The following is a 15,033-nucleotide window of genomic DNA, read 5'->3' on the forward strand; positions in this document are numbered from 1 at the left end:
TTCTTCTGAATTTCTTCCCTTCTTCTTGTTCTGTTACTTTGCATATTCTCGACAATTTCAATAAATCAAACAACCTGAAAATATGGGAGCCAAAAGACGCCCTGCTTCCCAGAGAGCTGCTGCTGCTACTGTTGAGCCTGAACCCACAGATATTCAAGAGGAGGAGGTAAGGGTAATTGATCCTCCTGCTCGGGCTGTGGCTTTCAAGTATCAGGATTCTGTATTCACTGCCCTTCAATCTTTGGATCCGTACTTTCCTGAAGAAAACTTGTTGAAAACAAATTATGACAAGATATTAAGGGAGAAGAAAATAATCCCTGAATCGACTGAGGTATGGATTCCTGAGTCTTGTCCAGTTAGGGCTAACTGGGTATCACCTGGTTGGTTCTGTATTTTTGAATGGGCATTCAAAGCAGGCTGTAAGTTACCTTTTACTCCCTTAATGATTGACACCATCCGTGCTATGGAAGTGTCACCTTTTCAAATTATGCCGATGGTTTGGAAACTTGTTCATTCCATAGAAAATTTATGCGCTAAACACAATCTTGTGATTACTCTCAATGATATTAAGGCATTATATCATTTTAAAAATCCTTCTGTTGGTCGTTTTAATTTGAGAATTAAGTCAAAGATGACTCCATTAATTACTAACCTGGATTCCGGAGATGACAAGAGTTGGGCAAAGACTTTCCTGTTTATCCGGACTGAGACTCTGGGATCAGGCTTTGATTACCTGAGATATCCTCCTTTGGAGAGTGGTAGGTTTCCTGTATTTTTATTTTGCAGTTATATTGAGTGAGAGTGAAGTATATAAATCTTACCTGTGTATTTTGTTTTCATCTTTGTTTGTAGCTCCTGATTGGAATCACGATCCTCTGGATGAGGAGGCTATTGCAAGGATAGATGCTTTCCTTGCCATTCCTGAGGAAGAGAGGACCTGGCCAGCCTGCTTGGGCAGGGAATTGTTGCCCCGGTATATGAAGACCAAGCTGACTGGGGTTAGAGTACCCAAAGGCAAGCCTAGTTCTCTTTGCTCTTTCTTCCGTCACGTCTTCTCGCATGCTTTTATTTTGGCTGTTGTCTTCTTGTTGCTTTTTGGTTTGATATTTACGTATATTTTTTATGTATCCAGTGTTTAGGTCTTCTGCTAGGCTGGCTAGCTTTTCTGCCAAGGATTTGAAGGCTGGGGTGGCTAGGATTGCTTTGAATGCAGTCAAGAGCCAGAAACTAGTGGGAGTGACAAGACTTTGGATATCCCGATTTCGATGTCCAGCCTCCTCAAGATCCGCCCAGGATAGTGTCACCAGAGATCGTCCAGGCTCAAAAAAGGAAGAGAGAGGATGATATTCTGGAAGAGGAGGAAGGAGGGAAACAGCCTATCCCGGCTCAGCCACTTAGGAGTATAAGGCAGGTGCCTGCTAGGATTGATGACATGGATGATGCCCGGGCTCGGATAGATGAGTTTTCTGCAAGGATGAGCGATCAACTGTTGTCTGCTAGTACCCTTGATTCATCTACCAGGGTGGTTTCTATTCTGACTTCTCTTGTAACAAGGGCTGCTGAACTCGCTTCCCAGGCTAGGGAGGTTAGTTGTAGAGGGATCTGTTTATAGTTTGTATGCTTTTTGTTTTACCTTGTATTTGCCTAATTGATTTTGTATGTATGCAGGGGTTGGATCTTTGGGCACGCTCTTGCTTGTCAACTTAGGGACGCCCAGGCCAAGGTTAGCAGCTTGGAGGAAAAGCTGGATAGGCTAAACCATGACCTGCACTCATCCAGGGGCAATGAAGTGGTGCTCCAATCTCAGTTGGCGGCAGCTAAGGAGTCAACCAGGGCTGCTATAGTTTGTGAGGTGGCTGCAAAAAATGCTGAGAAGGCTGTCAGGCTGGAGTTGGAGGCTGAGAAGCAGGCAATGCAGGATCAGTTGAAAAAGAATGAAGAGCTTGCTGCTGAAAAGGAGTTAGTGGAGGCGAGGTTGGCCGATGCAGCTCAGTATTTCTTCGGAAAAGGTCGGGTTGATGCTATGAGGGACCCAGAATCTGATCGGGCTGATTGGAATCCGGACCGAGATGAGACCGCTCTGGATGCTCAGTATCCTGATTTGGCCAATATGGGTCAAGAAGAAGAAGTGGATTCCCCTCCTTCCAAGGCAAAGTCTGGTGATCAGGAGATGGTGGATGGTTGTGAGTCGGTTACTGGCTCAAAAGTAACTTAGTTTTTTCTTTTGGGTTTTGGTCTATCCAGGGGGAATGTCCCTGGAATGAATATTTAGAGTTTTAAGGAATTTTTTGGCCCATCCAGGGGGAATGTCCCTGGGATGGATGATTATTAGGTGGGACCAGTATTTTGGGTGAATAAATATTTGGTCTTTGTTTTGTTTCTTTTTGTGTTTTGATAAGGTTTTGATGTTGGATATGTACTGGATCTGGCGCTTATTCGACCGATCAAAGCGATTTTCGATCGATCAAAGCGATTATTCGATCGATCGAGCGATTTTCCGATGGATCAGCGATTATTCGATCGATCGAGCGATTATTCGATGATCGAGCGATTTAATGTGTTATGGGTGGGGTTGTTGCACATCTGGAGGGCTTATGACCCACCTATGTCATACAATTCAGGAATAGATTTTCCGGATTTGTATGTTGAGCTCAGTATTTAAAGGCCTATTTTGCAACTGAATTTTGGGTATCAGTTGGATATTTGGTGGGGGTGGCCCCCAATCTTTGAGATTTGTTTTAACTAAAATGCAATATGTAAAACAAGTGTTGAAGATTTCACTAAGTAATTATGAGAGTATAAATAAGTGTTTGGACATATAAATTGAAGAAATCATATACGGCATTTATTCATGTAATTGCAAGTATCATACATATAGGTTCCAGGCAAGAAGTATTTGAAGTAAAAAGTTATACCTGGATTGTGCGATATATTCTATATGTGGAATAGTTTTAAATGTGTAATATTCCAGGCTCTCGGGATCATTTCGCCGTCCGGGTTTGTAGTCTATAAGCTCCCCGGCCAACAATCGAATCAATCGGATAGGGGCCTTCCCGGTTGGGGCCAACTTGCCAAAGATTCTTTTCTTTTGTATTTTGGAAAACTTTCCTGAGAACGAGATCTCCTACCCTGAATACCCTGGCCTTGACAGTTTTGTTGTAGCTTCTCGCAACTCTTTGCTGGTATGCTGCTAATCTGATGCTTGCTGCATCTCTTAGCTCCTCTGTTAAGTCCAGGCTATCCTCCATTAGAGGTATGTTGTTTGTTGTTGTGTTCAAGCTACATCCGGCGATGGAATGTCCACCTCGGCCGGAATTATCGCTTCACATCCATAGACCAAGGAATAGGGGTTTGGCCAGTGGATGTTTTAGGCGTGGTTCTCACCCCAAAGGACCAGGGGGAGCTCCTCACCCATCTACCTTTTCTTCTTTCCAGTTTTTTTCTTTATGCAGTGATTACCACTTTGTTCTGGATTCACTTGACCATTGGCTTTTGGATATCCTGGCGTGGATGTTACAGTTTGATGTTCCATTGAGCACGGAAAGGTCTTGTTCTTTTTCCCACAAATTGTGTGCCATTGTCGCATACTATTTCGGAGGGGATGCCATATCTACATATGATATTATGTTTGATGAATGCTATGACATCTTTCTCCTTGACTTGCCTGTATGATTCAAACTATCCATTTGGAGAAGTAATCAGTCATTGCTAGCATGAAAACTTTCTGTCCGGGTGCTTGAGGTAGTTTTCCTACTATATCCATGCCCCACTTCATGAACGGCCAGGTGCGGATATGGAATGTAGTTCCTCGGATGGTGATGGATATATGGTCCGTGAATCGACGGGCTTTGCATTTAGAGCTGAAATCCAGGCAATCGGCTCTTAAGGTGGGCCAATAATATCCTGTTCTGAGCACTTTGCTTGCCAGGCTTCTTCCACCTTTGTGATTTCCACAAGATCCTTCATGGATTTCGATAATATCTGCTCGCCTTCCCGTGGTTCCAGGCATCTGAGGTAAGGTCCGGCCTGCGATTTCTTAAAAAGCACGTTGTCAATAATAGTATACGAAGCGACTTTTATTTTCAGTGCTCTGGCATCTTGCTTATTTAAGGGTAGGGTTCCCTGTTGTAGCCAGTCATAGTAAGGTTTCGTCCAAGAATTAGCAATGTAGATTGGGAAACTTTCATTTTGTTTGTTTATTGCAGGTTCTAATAAATGCACAATGGGTATTTTGTCAAAATCAAGGGGACTAAAGTTGGATCCTAGGCCGGCTAGAGCATCGGCCTGGGTATTTAAGTCCCTGGAAATTTGGTCAATATCAAAGTATTTAAACTTTGATTTTAGCATTTGAACAACATCTAGATAAAGCATCATTTTGGGGTCTTTTGCAGTATATATGCCATTTACCTGGTTGGAGACGAGAAGGGAATCAGTGCGTACCTTTAGATTTTGCACACCAAGATCAATACATACCTTTAACCCGGCTATCAGGGCTTCATATTCTCGCTCATTGTTGGTGGCCTCAAATGCACAGCTTATAGCCTGTACTATCTTATCCCCCTGTGGTGATTTTAGTACTACACCTAGGCCTGTGCCCCTTGTGTTGGCTGCTCCATCGACAAATAAGGTCCATTCTAGGTCTGTTTGGTCGCTGGTCAGTTTATTTACTTCTTTTATCAGGTCAGGTTCTAGGGTCGGACTAAAATCAGCCACAAAATCTGCTAGTGCTTGTGACTTAATTGCTGTCCTTGGTTCAAATGTTATATTGTATGTGCTTAGCTGGACTGACCATTTGCACATTCGTCCGGACAATTCTGGTCTCCTAAGTACAGATTTAATAGGAAGATTTGTTCTGACTATTATAGGGTGACTTTCAAAATATGGCCTTAATTTTGTGCAACTCATTATTAAAGCTAAAACATATTTTTCTAGTAGGCCATACCTGATCTCTGCATCCAGCAGACTTTTACTTACATAATAGACAGGGTGCTGTTGTCCGTCTGCTTCTTTGACCAGGACTGCACTGAGAGCAGTTTCTGTGACTGACAGATATACTGTCAGGGGTTCATCTTTGACTGGTTTAGCCAGCAAGGGTGGAGAGGATAGGTATATTTTCAGGTCTTCAAAGGCAGCCTGATGATCAGGGGTCCACTGGAAGTCTTTGTTTTTCCTTAGCAGGTTATAAAACGATTTGCATCTTTCTGATGATCTTGAAATGAACCTGTTCAGGGCTGCTATCCTTCCAGTCAGTTTTTGTATATCTTTGACTGTCTTTGGTGGTTCTAGCTCCAGGATAGCTTTGATCTGCTCAGGGCTGGCTTCTATTCCTCTCTTTGTCACCATGTAGCCCAAGAATTTGCTTTGAGACTCAAGTGGCATTTTTGTGGGTTGAGCTTCATATTGAATTTTTCCAATATTTGAAAGGCTACTTCCAGGTCTTTGACATGGTCTTCTGCTTTTTTTGATTTGACTACCATGTCATCTATATAGACTTCCATGGTGTCTCCTATCTGATCTTTGAACATCATGTTGACTAGCCTTTGGTAGGTTGCACCTGCATTTTTTAATCCAAAGGGCATAGCAAAGATAACAATATATACCTCTTTCAGTGATGAAAGCTGTGCTTTCCTGGTCTGCTGGATGCATTTTTATTTGATTGAATCCGGGAGGCATCCATGAATGTCAACATTTCGTGGCTGCGTGGCATCTACCATTGCATCGATGTGTGGTAGGGGAAATGGGTCTTTTGGGCAGGCTTTGTTTAAGTCAGTGTAATCTACACAGACTCTCCATTTGCCATTTTTCTTTTGGACGACTACCACGTTTGCAAGCCAGTCAGGGTACATCACTTCCCTGATCATTCCCATGTCCAGTAGCTTGTCAACTTCTTGGTTGATAATTTCGTGCCTTTCTGCAGCAAAAATTTTCTTCTCTTTTTCTTTGTACAGCTTAAAGGATTTGTCAATGTTCAACTTATGAGTAATAACATCAGCATCTATACCAGTCATATCAAAATGTGACCAAGCAAAACAAGACATTTTAGTTTTAAGAAAGCTGACCAGATTTGGTCTGATTGAGTCGGGTGCATCTGACCCTACAAGTACTTTCCTGTCAGGGGATTCTGGGTCTAATATGACTTCTCCTGTTTCCATCTGTGTTTGTGCTATGTACTCTTCCCTGACAGGTGACTTTAATTGCTATGCAAGAGACTTACCTGACTTTGAGGGTTTCAAAGCCTGAGTGTAACATTCCTGAGCAGTCCTTTGTTCTCCTCTGATGGTGGTTATCCCCCATTCTGTTGGAATTTTCACGCATTGATGATATGTTGATGGGATTGCTTTGACATTGTGGATCCATGGTCTGCCCAGGATTACATTATACGAGGATAAGCAATCCATTACTCCAAATCTTTCATATGAAGCCACGCCCTCCACATAGGTAGGCAGGCTGATTTCTCCCAGGGTGTTTTTTGTTTCTCCACTGAATCCAACCAGGACGCTGGATTTCTTTATGATCTTGCTTTCGTCTATCTTCATAGCTTTAAGGACGTCAAGCATCACCAGGTTGATTGAGCTTCCTCCATCTATCAGGATTCTTGATACTTTGGCTGTGCCGATTTGCATAGTGATTACCAGGCTGTCATGGTGTAGACCTGATATTCCTTGTAGATCCGAGTCATCAAAGGTGATAGCAGGCAATGACACGGGCTTGGGAGGAGGTTGAAGTCTGGATTCCCTGGATATCCTCTTGGCTGCAGAGCTGGTCAGACCACAGATTTCTGATCCTCCATTTATGAATTTAACTTCATAGATGGGAGGAGGAGGAGGAGGGTCTCTGCTGCTTCCTGGATCTCTCTTATTTTGTCCTTCATCTTTATTCTTTGACTGCTGGATTATATCCTTTAAGTAGCCTTTCTTTAGAAGATATGCCACTTGTTTCCTGAGCTGAATGCATTCTTCTGTGGTGTGTCCGATGTCCTGATGGAAGTCACACCATCTTGTTGGATCCTTCCTGGGATTGTCGGACTTCTTTGGCCATCTGACTGCATCTCCCAGGTTTTCCAGGCGTTTGATTAATCCTGCAGTATTAATAGAGAAGTTATATTCAGGAATAGTTGGGAGGCTAGAGAGGTTACCTTTATGTTCTTGTGCCATATTGACTTCGGATCGTTCAGGCCTGGAATATGGTGCTGATCTGGGATTGCTTCCTTTCTGGTAGGAGCTTTTCCTGTTAGTATGTCCGTAGCCCTTTCCTCCGGATGAGTTCGTCCCCGAAGTTGAGGTCTTCTTCTAATCTGACATGCTCTAAGGCGATGGATTGAACGGTGGCAAAGGTTGGACATGCTTTCTTGGTCGATCTGCATAAATATCACCATCGAGCGGGACTCCTTGCCTCAATGCTTCTCTACTGCTGTTTCTTCATCGCATCTTGGAATGGCCACCTTTTCTTTGACAAATCGGCCAGGAATTCCTTGAGAGATTCTTCGAAGCGCTTTATCCTGAACAGGTTGCTTGGTCTCTTGGCCATATCTCCGCTACTTGCGAATTGTTGATTGAAGGCATTGATCAATTCTGCAAAATTCTTGATACCTCCATTTGGGAGATTGATGAACCATTGTAGTGCTGCCCCATCGGGGTTGTGCCAAAGCCTTTGCACATACGGACTTGCCGAGTTCACCGGGTATTGAGGCAACCAACATTTTTTGTTTGAATATGGCAACATGATTTTGTGAATCGAAGTTCCATCATAGGTTCTCATGGATGGGACAAGAAATTTCTTGGGTAGATCAATCTTTGCAATTTCATCCGCAAAGGTGAATCCGCAAAGTCATTCAACTTCTACTTCACCACGGTCCGGTACTCCGGGTATATTTTCTATTTTGTTGTGGAGTTGGATTTCTGAAGCATAGCCATCATTATTGCGGCTTCAGTTTTGTTTGTCTCATCATTGGGGATAGTTGGAGTGCCGGATAATGTATCCTTCTCCGGGGTTCCAAAATTAGAGAAGTCTATGTTTTTGATGATGGAGGAGAATGGGGTTCCTGGTTCGAATCTGGTCCTGGAGCCCGAAGCCTGATTTTCCAATTTCTTCTTCAGGCTAGACTCAGACTCCTTGACTATCGATTTACCTTGACTGAGCTGCTTTCTCTTGGATTGTTTCCAATTCCTTGATTTTGGCAGAGCGCCGCTAGTTGTTGTTCAAATGGTGAGTTCTACCATTTTTGTGTGTGGATATTAATTGAAAGATAATAAGGAGAATTTTATTGGTTGAAGAACTAGATGCCCCACGGTGGGCGCCAATTGTTTTAGCAGGATTTTCCTGAAGGGATCCGGCTTAGTTATGTAGTGATCAGGGTATCTAGCTCTATAAGATTAGAATAGTGTAAATAAATGATAAAGAGAAAAATAAGTATAAAGTATAATGTTGTTATTATTTTGATAGACCTGGCACAATATTGTACGGATATCTGATTGCTCAAGAATAGATAGATAAAGTATATGTAAGATTGACTGATAATGAATCTCCTTTACAATTGTTAAATTCTCTTATTTATAGTTCTCTACCCCCTTCCCAACGTTACAATGAATAACGTTATAAATGCATAACGTTCTCCCCAAAGGTAGGAGTTGTTGCCGGAATAATAGGGCAATCTTCCTATTAGTTCGCTTGACCCGTTCCCAAATCAACCAATCCTTAGCTTCTTCTCCTCTTTCCGTCCAGATTCATGGATTAGATAGTTTTAGGTTTGGACTTGGTCTTCCTTGAGAATAGGGTGTGGTTATCTCGGCTTATATAATCGTATTTCTTGTTTATCTCGCTTAATCCAGTCGTTTTTAGTAATCCGCCAAGCTAGGATATACTTGACTATCGGCTTCTATTCCGAGAATTAGTAGTCTTCTTGCCACAATACTCTTCAAATACTAAATAGTGGTCAGATTTGTCCGGTTCTTGTCTTGATCAATCAGCCTTGTCGAGTCAGGCCAGGTTATGGTCAGACCAGGCTAAACTGGGCCTAACAATTATTATTATTATTATTATTATTATTATTATTATTATTATTATTATTATTATTATTATTATTATTATTATTATTATTATTATTGTTATTTTTATTATTATTATTATTATTATTATTATTATTATTATTATTATTATTATTATTATTATTATTATTATTATTATTATTATTATTATTATTATTATTATTATTATTATTAATATCCGGGTTGTGGTTCAAGTGGTTGAAAAACCGTGACCCACCCTGCACCCCCTTTTTCTTCTTCTTCATTCGAAACCAGCAACAACAACATCCCTGCAACAACACAAAAATGGACCAAAGCACCATTTTCGTCACCCCCAACCTCAGATCCCGTCTCCTTTCTCAACCAAATTCGAAAAATTTTACACCAATAGCCTCCTCATCTCGTCCTCCTTCTCTGTATGTAAGAAAGAGCCAACCTTTCGTCCTATTTCAGAACGACCGTCTTACAAGGGATTCGGATTTTGGTCTACTTTCTTTCATTTTTGGGTTTAAAGTCATCCTTGGGCAATTCCTCAATCGTTTAGGAGAGCAAAAAGGTAACGGTGATAGGTTACTCGACAAATGTCGAAATTTCTGTCTTTTGTGTCATTTTATATGCTCTTGTTTGATAAAGTTTGATCCTATATGTTTTTCTCATTTGTATGATAAATTCCATCTCAAAGTAAATGTTTGAATTAGGCTGTTTTTATGCGCTCTTCTTTTAGACGGATTTTGTGCTGAAATTTAGTTGAACACGAATCAAGTTGAGCTTGTCGCAGGGATTTCATTGTCTCATACTCTAATCTGTCCAATTGTAGCAAGGAAAGAGCTGACTCTTGGTTTCACTAAACCGTATCGCTGCTTGTTCTCGCTGTTCTTAATGTATTTCAGAAGTTGTATTCAATTTAGTTTTGATTTATTTTGGGAGTACTGTTGAGTCTGAGGATGAATAGGGTAAGCTTAAGCATCAAGGCATAAAATTATAATGACAACATCGGTTTCCATTATCCACAATTGAGTTGGTAGAAAAAAAGGCACATCTTTTCTTTTACCACAACTTCTTTAGACGGGGCAAGATGATCATTTTACTACATTAGATTTCTCGAAACGCAATGAATTTACCAGTTGCTTTATACTGACTTTCATCCTGAAATTTAGCCACCTTTTTGGTGCCAATATGGGACGGCTCATTACTTTATTTTGGGATAGCTTTGGGTAAGTTGTTGGGACTGTTTTTAGGTTGTCCTTGAGACGCTTTTATAGGGCATTCGGGACTGTTTTTAGTTGTGAAAATGGTACCTTGTTGGGACAGGTTTTGGTGCTTAAAAATACAGGTTTTGTGATGAAATTTTGAGACGACTACATGCTGAGTTTTGGGACCTTTTGTGTGTGTTCATTGGACCGTTTATTGGGACTGTTTTGGCACGGGTTCTAGGCAGAAATGTGGGTTGTTTTGAGACAGTCGAGCATGGGTTTAGGTGGCTGATTCGGGTAGTTACATGGCTGAGTTGGGCAGTTTTTCAGTTATGGCCTGGCCGTGGCCTACTGTTGGCCTGGCCGTGGCCTGCTGTTGGCCTGCTGTGGCCTGGCAGCAGCCTGACAATGGCTTGGCAGTGGCCTGGCTGTGGCCTGGCAGCGGCCTGGCCGTGGCCTAGGCAGTGGCCTAGCTAGTTACGGGTTGAGGCCGCGTGTGGTGTTGTGAGGTCGAGTTGAGGTTGCCATAATAGCTCATGAGTCATGGTTATAAATTGTTTTTGACGCTAGTTTGGTTTATTTAAAATATGATTAAATAACCGTCTCATGTTTTATATAACGTAATCCGTTAAATATAGTTTATTTATATATTTTTCTCACATGAATTATAATTATGGAATTCATTATTTGATCATCTCATTTATATATATAATGACATGCTTTCATCATAATACGCATCTAATTCAATTATTTATGCTTTGTAAGTAGTAAATGGTCTATCTTACATTTGAGTAATTTATAATTAAATTCTTGCTTTGCTCATTATAAATGGTTCATTTCCGTTTATTTACATTTTTATTCAAGTGACAAATATTGAAGAGATGGGTTACTTATTCATGTGCATGAATATACTTTAGCAGGAAATGTCTTACTTGGATTATCATCGGTTCATTATATGTAGTAGTCTCTGTCCAAGTTGATTCGTATCGCTTGGTTGAGTCGTAACCTTATGATATACCTTTACGTCTTACTTGTGCCCTTCTGCCAAGTATTGGTTTACGCCGCTCTCGTACCGTTCTGCCGGGAGTTGGTTGGTTTAGGTTTACCCGCCCCTTTCGGACTGTTCTGCCGATTGCGGGTTACCTCATATCGTATTCTGGTGACAAGGCCTTTATGCTATACATTTTGCTTGACTTGTCTTTACGCCTCTTTCGGACTGTTCTGCCGATTGTGGGTTTAGCTCATATTTTTCGCCTCTTTCGGATTGTTCTGCCGATTGCGGGTTCTCGACTTCCGTTCTGTCGATCGAGTCTTGGATGCGGACTGTTCTGCCGCATGTCGAATCGGGGACCGTTCTGCCCTGAGTATCTGGCCAGATTTAGACTAGGACTGAGTCTTGGGAGTACCATTGTCGTCCTACCAGGGGAATTATATATTTATATATGAGTAGTAAAGGTCTTGCTTGGTTATAGATATCGGTGTTTGTCTTTCAAGGTAAGAGTTATGCCTAATGTTGTTTGTCTTGGTCCTATCGGATACTAGGGTTGAGCTATAAGCTCTCTAGTTGCGATATGATCGTCGGGATTGATGTTCCCATCCGTTCTTATGGTGAGATGCAAGCCATAAGTATGAATGTGACATTAGTAGCCACGTCCCGTGCAATGTTTGCTAAGTGGTTTTCCAAATAATGGCTACGATTTCTATTCTTGTAATTTGTATTCGTTGATCTCTTACTTAACTGCTTCACATGATTCGGATTCTAATCACATATCTATGTTGTATTTCCTTGAAATGCGTGCTTTCGTATAAATGACCGTATTCTTGTCTTTCATATTTTCTTAGTTGTCTCACATGATTAGTTGAATCTTTATCATGCTGATGTTATCTATCTTGTTCCATCTCATTTAATTGCCATGATTAATTATAAACTTGATAATCATATCTTTTGAAAGTATCTTACATGACTTACATGTTTTAGTTCTTTGTTATGTTCTTTTCGACATTTTGTGGCTGGGAGAACCTTGAGTTACTCCCCACTGACTGTGGCGTTCATGTTTACATGAATGACAGGTATTAGTGATGTATTCATGGGGTGAATACTTGTGTGAGCTAGCGAGCACTTTGGCCTAGAAGTTGGTTTCTTAGGATTGTTTAGACTCACCTTTTATTGTATTGTCATTCGAGGGATATATTTCCCTCACCTTGACTATCACGTTTGTATAATTTAAATCTTTATTTTCGCAATCTTTAATTGTGTTTTGGATTTTAATGAACTCGCGCTTTAAATTTTAAAAGTTTTAAAAAAAATTCCCATTTTTCCGCTTGAATTTATAAGTTATATTTTCCACTTTAGCGCGGGGTGTCACAGTTGGTATCAGAGCCTATGTTGCTCCCGACGCACACACGTGTACCCCAGATCTAAACTTGAACTTGACCTCGAATAATGAATGAGAGATGGGTAGAACTAAGGACCTAAGTTGGTAGTCTCTATGTGTATGCTTCGTGGTAGGTTCTAATATGTTTGTTGATTGTCATCTGTTTTTGTGGCCTTGGATTGACAAACCATGAGCTTACCCGTGTTGTGATCAAGACTAGGTGCCTATTGCCGAAGATTGAAGCTTTGTCCAAGTTTTCAAGAATGCTTTTTCTTCCTCGAAGATGTTCCTTATTCTTGGTGTATCTTGTCTTATTCTTTACCTCTTGGTGCCTATCCTTCTTCTAAACTCTCTTTTCTTCTTCCTTGGAAGTTACTCTTGTACTCTCCCAACTTGTTCTTTGTTCCTTACTTATCCTCCCTTAACGCCTTTTTGATAATTCTCCTTCTTTTGTGGGATGTTAGTCTTGGTTGGATATTTTGACTTTTGAGGAGATTGTTTGTGGTTGACCCATAACCCTACTTTTGAGAGGTTGTGATGTTGGGAAGACTTAGGTATGTGATGAGACATACTTAGTGATTTTTATACCTAATTCCTTGATAAAGTGAGTATATTTGATTGGTGGATTCTGTGTGTTAAGTGTAAGTTGCCTATGATACTAAGGTTTTGGAACTTGGCCTTATTGTTTATACTTGGAAGTTTGAGTCGAGCTCGAGATTAGCATAGGCGGTATATTTTTGGTGAGTGTTGTGATGGTTACATAGGAACCATGTTAGGCGAGAGTTGTTGCTAGTTTTAGAATCTCTTTTAGGTATCCACTTTGCGGTAATGAGGATTGGCAGCCAGAGTTCTTGAGATGTGATTATAAGTTGGGATCGATAGATATTGAACTGAGATGAGTTAGATGTTTTTGATAGCTGTCTCGTAGATCAGAGAATGTCACCGTTTAGGCTTTAGGTTTCAAGAGTATAACAAGATCTCTTTGGGATGATAGAATGTACAAAAGAATTTTTGAATTTGGATTTTTGATTGATGGTTTACCATTTTGAGAAACTCGTAGTTGACACTAGTTGGATATGAGTATAGCTTTGTTGGAAACCTTAACTTTGACCTTGTGGAAGTTGTTTGTGGATGTTTGAGGATTTAGAGTGAGGAGATCACACTTATTGTGGAGTACCTTGTTTCATGAAATGACTTAGGATGAAGTAACACGAGTGTTCTGAGAAAATCTTTTGGAGTTATGTGGTTATAAGTTTTGTTGTTAGGAAGCTTTCGGAACCGCTTAGGATGATGTTGTTGTTTGAGGTTTGAGTACTTGGCGTTTCCTTGTTGTCTAATTCCCTTTCTTCTTTGACCATAAACGTTACCGTTCATACCTCCCTTCCTCGCTTCATCATGCTCCTCCTTTAAGTTTGATACTCGTAACCTGTAAAACTCTATCTTTGACATCCTTGTTGACCTTACTTCGACACTTACCCCTAAGAAGTTCATCCTAGGTCTTTGGTTAGTTAAGTTTTGACTATCTTAGCGTACCTTGTATTTATGGTGTCTAAGTTACTTTTCATATCGTACAACTTTTAAACTTTCAAGTTATCATTTTTGGTTCATTGTTAAAAATTTACATTATTTTTTTCAAAACTTTACCTATTTTAAAAGGTTTGAAAATGAAAATTTGATTTAGTTCCCTATCTGTTCCTTGAGTGTAAAATTATTTATCATGAGTTTAATTGCTAAACCCGAGATTTCTTTAAATTTTATCCAATTTCTGTTAACTTTGATCTATTTATGATTTCTTTGTCAAAGTTTAATATTATATTTTCAGGAATTTAACTCCTTTTTGAGTTTAAAAGGTGAAACCTTTATTTCCATTTTGGCTTTTGCAAAAGGAAATTTGAATGGATTACCTTTTCTTTTGATTTTAACGTTGATCGGATGTTAGAACTCGTTATTAGAGACGTTTAATAACTTGTTCTACGCTTGTCGGCGAATGATTTTTGTTTGTCTTTGACTTGGAAAGTTAGCGTTCTTGTGTGCACGACAAGAGCAATTTCGTTCCATGAATGAGACTTGTACTTTTGAAAACTCTTCATTAATGTTTTTGAAAGTATTTTGATTTTCGATTTATACAAATGATTTGCCTTTTGACCTTATCATTGATTTGGAATGTGATGCTCTTGAATACGTAACGAGAACACTTTCGTTCCTTTGATGAGAATCTAGTTCTATCGAAAAATTTTATTTGAAACTTTTGAAAGAATTTTAATTCTTACTATTTGTAACCTTTTTAAATGCTTTGGTTACCGAATCCAAAATTCCAGTTTTATTTTATATAACTTTTCATTTCTACTTTCAAGTTTCGAGGACGAAACTTTTTAAAAGATGGGGTGATTGTAACACCCGCAAATTTCTCATTCTGACATTTAAAATTTATTTAACCGTTCG

The sequence above is a fragment of the Silene latifolia genome, chromosome 9, assembly GCF_048544455.1.
Source record: "Silene latifolia isolate original U9 population chromosome 9, ASM4854445v1, whole genome shotgun sequence".
Classification (NCBI taxonomy): domain Eukaryota; kingdom Viridiplantae; phylum Streptophyta; class Magnoliopsida; order Caryophyllales; family Caryophyllaceae; genus Silene; species Silene latifolia.